The sequence below is a fragment of the Aptenodytes forsteri genome, unplaced genomic scaffold (genome assembly GCF_000699145.1).
Source record: "Aptenodytes forsteri isolate BGI_AS27 unplaced genomic scaffold, ASM69914v1 Scaffold167, whole genome shotgun sequence".
Taxonomy (NCBI): Eukaryota; Metazoa; Chordata; class Aves; order Sphenisciformes; family Spheniscidae; genus Aptenodytes; species Aptenodytes forsteri.
Window position 1 is genome coordinate 677,229 of NW_008795926.1, and position 5,121 is coordinate 682,349.

The following is a 5,121-nucleotide window of genomic DNA, read 5'->3' on the forward strand; positions in this document are numbered from 1 at the left end:
TGAAAAAAAAAAAAAAAAAAAAAAAAAAAAAGAAAGCAAGAAGGAAAAAGAAAGAAGGAGGAGAAAAGGGGAAATAAAAGCTCTTGATTACAAATGGTAATAAAACCAGACTGTTCTACCTTATTTCTTGTGTCCTGGTTCTTTTGTTTCTACAAAGACTTATCCTTTTCCTTAAAAAATACAAACAAATGCAATGATGATCATTTAGATAATATTATGGTGAGAAAGAAATTTGTTACTTTCTGTCTCTCACAGAAGATGAACTTGACTTTAAAGTAAGGTGATGGTAATTAAAAATTGAATCACATATTTGCTTTCCCTCTATTCATATTCTGCATTTTCTTTTTATGAGCTTGTTCATCATCAAATATTTATGGCAGACTTGATAGTTTAAAAGATCAAGGCTGGGATATAAGTACACATGGTCCACCGAAATAGATCATCATACAGATGTGACTTCTCCAGGCTTTACATATTAGTAACGGAGGAGCCTGTGTTTTCTTTTAGCAGGCATGAATCTATTGTGCTTCATAGGCCTGCTTTAGAGGATGTTGCCTGAGACTTTAATTCTGCAAGAAAATGGTAGTAAACAGATAAATAACAAAAGAGTGTATAATCTCCCTAGTCCTGGGAGTCATTAAAACATACCTGCGTTCTCCACATTGATTTTGTATAACTGTGCATCACTTATGCTCAGCCATTACAGTACAGGTAAATGCTTGGTTACGATAGTTACTGGGCTTAGTGATTTTGTTTTGTGACATGAGTTTTGTGTGACCCTGTAGAAACGAGGGACCTGATCCAGTAATTTACCCTTGCTCAGGTGATACTGGGCTTTCCTGCCTCGCCAGGACACTCCATTCTAGACCTAGAGCCTTACCGATATGCGCTGGTCCCCCACCTTGCACCATGGATAGCCTTGACAGTGGCTCAGCAGAAAGTGGTGAAGTATTAGCTTTCCTCAAGGAGTGGAACATGACGGACTTAAAAAGAGAAGTCACAGAGCCTTGGCATGCTCTCCTCGGTGTAAAGTGGGAGGCTCCTCTACAGCTCCATTTACCTCTCTCTGCCCTGAAGGACACCAGGGCTCCAAATGTGGTGGCCTTGGCGTAGCAGTGACACACGAGAGCAGGGTATTGCAAACGTGGGTTTTCAGTGCCTTGCCCACAGACTCTCTCTTTTTACCTCAGGTGCAGGCTTCTCTTGAGCCAGGCCCTCTGGCATGCAGATGTGCGGTGTGGACGTGGGGATGACGCCTGCCACAGCCAGGACCTGGCAGGCTGCCCCGAGCGGTGCTGAGGGAGCCCTAGCCTGGGGACAGGGGGCATTGTATGGTCACACAATGCTCCACACTCTGCTGCATTTGACCTCTGTGTGCCCAGAGTCGCAGCAAAAGGGAAAGCGAATGCTCTCCAGGTGCTTAGACTTGCATTGTTTTCAGTTCTGCAGCCAGTCCTCTGTGAAGTTTCTTTGTCCAGCTTTGTTTGAAATGCTTCGTATAAGCAGCACCTAGGGAAGCTATTCAAAGATTAATATACCTCTATTTTAACGTTAATATTCATATTCCTCTATAAACAATTGCAGGCTGCTGCCGGGAGGACAGAGCACCTCTAGCAGTGGCACTGGCTGCTTCCTTTGCAGAGCTCCTCCTTCTGTTGCCAGTGAAAGGAATGTCCATTCAGGGCATGAAGGAGGGAGGGTGGGAAGGAGGATGCCCTGATGCACGAGCCGTATGGGGTCTGTAACTGCTTTGCTTATGTGGCCACAAACTGCTGCCCAAGGGAAGGTGTGAACCTAGCCCCTTAAAGTAATTTGCCCTCACAACACCTCTCCGAATGTGCACCTCTGCACTGGCATGCACATAGTCTCTGACAGAGACCCGTCTTACCATAGTGCTGTGCAGAAATGGCCAGGAGGGGAACTGAAGGAAACGGTGCATCAGACCACACTGCCCTGGTGGGGTCTTGGCCAGCCAAGTGCAGTGCAGACACCCACAGCAGCACCCCGCCAAGGAAAGGTCCCTCAACTGAGCACCCACAGCTCCACCCCTGAAAGAGGCAGTGCTCTCAGCCCCCAGTATGGTGACTTTTGACAGGGGAGGAGACCTCTCAGCTACCTGCTATTTGAATCATGAGATCCGTCCCCTGCAGGGACCACTGGTGCCACACTGCAGAAACTCCCTGGGGTTGAACAGGGCAAAGAAGATACCCAGGAGAAAGCAGGTGTGCTTTGAGCACTTCGGTCAAGTTAATGTTGCCTTATTCATTGTAATAATGGTACTCATGTTGACCTCATTTAGCATATCATCGAGGATGCATGGGAGTTCCTTTCCAATCAGCATTAATTTGCATACATGTTTTTACACAAAATGGAACGCAGCTGAATGACTCAAAATGATAGGTCTCCATAAATAAATCCTGGTCCACCGCCCTGTTCCTCCCTTCTCCCTCCAATAGGCATACCTTTTCAAACTACATAAAAGTGTTGTTTCAAAGATAACTGCAAATCCTACCCCATTGTAGCTTCTACAGCAGGGAATATTTTGCACCTGAAAGCTCGTCACATGAAAAAGATGTAGACAATCAGGAAAAGCATGGGCAGCTCAGTGCACTTTACTGCCAGCAGGATGGCAATACACAGGCCTGATTTTGCATGAAAGGAGGTGCCAGAATAAAGTGCCAGAACAGTAATGCATCGACACTAGGAACAACACGGTGGTCCAGCTGATGGCCAGAGTCATTTCTGGGATGCAATTCCAGATCATTCTTCTGTCACAGAATTAGCATGGGAGGATTACTCTGGGCTCTCTCCCAGGGCTGGACATGGATTCTTGCTCCCTAAAGCTTGCTTATAAAGTTTCTTTAAAGCAATGTGGAGGAACTCAAGTGGTAGTCTTGTCTACCCCACTGCACTGAGGCAGGATCAAACAAACCTAACCCATTCTTGATGGCTGATTGTCTAACCTCTCCTTGTAAACATGATTTACTCTGGGAAGAAGCGAAAGTCACCCAAGGGATCAATGTCAAGTGTTTCAGAGTGTCTAGAAAAAATAATAAGCTAAGAAAGTGGGTTGGACTGGCTTAGTTAAGGCCAGTTTTCTATTTATCCAATTAAAGTTAATTTCCCAGAAGTATGGCACCTGCCTCAACCAACAAGTGTTAGAGAAACACATTGTGTGTGTAATATTCATATTCTTCCTGCTGATGCATGTGTCTGCTAATGAGTCTCTAAGTAGTCTTTTTATTACTTTTTTCCCTTTTTTTTAAAGAGTGGAGATACTTTTCTTTTCAGAATGAGTACTAAGACCATTATCACATGCCTTGTGAAGGAGAACGATGATGTGTTAGACTTCTTTGTATGAATAGAAACAGGTAAATAGTCATCTATCCCCTGACTTTGTAATTTAAACAGTGTAAGTCAGTAGGGAAAGGCTATAATTGGAGTCAGAGTAAGTGAGGTGAAAATTGCTAGGTGGCAGTACCATCTGCATCTTGTTTTAATTAGCCAAGTTATTATCAGAATAAAAAACTTTCTGCTATTCAAGTCCTTGGCTTATTTCAATCATCAGTCTGAAGCGATTGCCACATGTCTAGGTAAGCACAATTACTGATCAGCAAAGGAGAATTATCCTCCCCACTGATCTGGCTAACAGTTACCGTGCCTGGGAGTAGGGACAAAAATATGACTAACCAAGATCATTGTCACATCTGCTTAGTGTTTCATGACAAACTCTATTAAGGCTAACAGCACCACTGTTAATTCAATTAGATCAGTGTTTTCCTTTGCTGGCCATGATGCATTTGGAAGACCAGCAACTGTATGCAGAGCATGGCTGGCAGTCCGCTGCAAGGAATAATAGCATCATAAATAATATATTAAGACGAAGACAAATCTAGCAGGCTGCAGTCAGAGCACATCAGCCATATAGTTGAACCCTGCAATATCGCAAGGGGGGGGGAAGAAAAAAGTAGCTATGACAGGAAATTATAACAACTATAAATGACAGGGACTACAGGAGGGAACAAAACTCATTAGGTCAGCTCTTTAAGCAAAGTGCAGGGGAAGCACAGGCCAGCCTGCCGGCAGCGGTGGAGGCACTGCATGCCCTCACATTCATCCTCCTTAAGATGAAATAGCAGACGTCTAGTGCTGGATTTAAAGGAAGATGATAAATAACAAAAGGTAACTGACAAAGAGCTCGGTGGAAACCCAGTTCTTTCTCTGGCCTGCAAGCTCTGCCCTAGTATTCAGTCCTACGGAGCACTTTCCCCCCAGTCTGCAGGCCGGGACCAGGACGGCTGCACCCTCCAGGGCAGCCACGCTGCCGAGTCAGGCTGCCCCCCATGCAGCAAAACTGCCACCCCCAGCACCAGCTGAGAAACTACCCCATTTTGGGGAAGCACCTTGCACAGCCAGGGAGCTCAGCCTGCAGGAGTGAAGGGCACCGGTAATTCAGGGTGGACGAGTCCTTCGTTCCAACCTGCCAGAGTTGGGCTAGCAGGTGGCATGTATCAGCATGTGGGCACAGCCACACAATAGCTAACACCAGGGAGTAAGAGCCATCCTTGCAGAAATCCTGTTCCAGCCTCTTCTGTGGTCAAAGGAAAAAAAATCAAAATGTACCTTTGCCTCAGCCAACGTGCTAGTAAAAATGTGGTGATAAGAGCTTCCCAAAACAATTTCTGCCCTTTTTTTTTTTTAATACTGCCTTGCTGTGTAGAGAAAGGCACTCCATGCTGGAAAAGAAAAAAAAAAGAAAACAAGATTTCATTTCTCTGACGTTTAGAAATTATGACATAATCTTATCAATTCTCAACAAATACAATCTAAACCATTCAGGCTGCTGATAAAGGTATTGCCTCTGATGGTGCAGCAAACTGCAGATTGAGCTTTTTTTAATGCTGCTTAAATTGTCTGTGAAGCAACCTTTTATGAGATATGGTGGTTCAAACAATTTTGCAAAGAGCAGGGGACAAAGAGTTCCTTTCACACTAAAATGGTTTCCTAGGAAACACTGCAAAATGTAATGTGATATCTCTTTGTGGAAGTTCAAGGACTTGTGCATGTGAGCGTGTGTTTCTCCTGACCCTCTTTTTTTTTTTTTTTTTTTTTTTTTTTTTT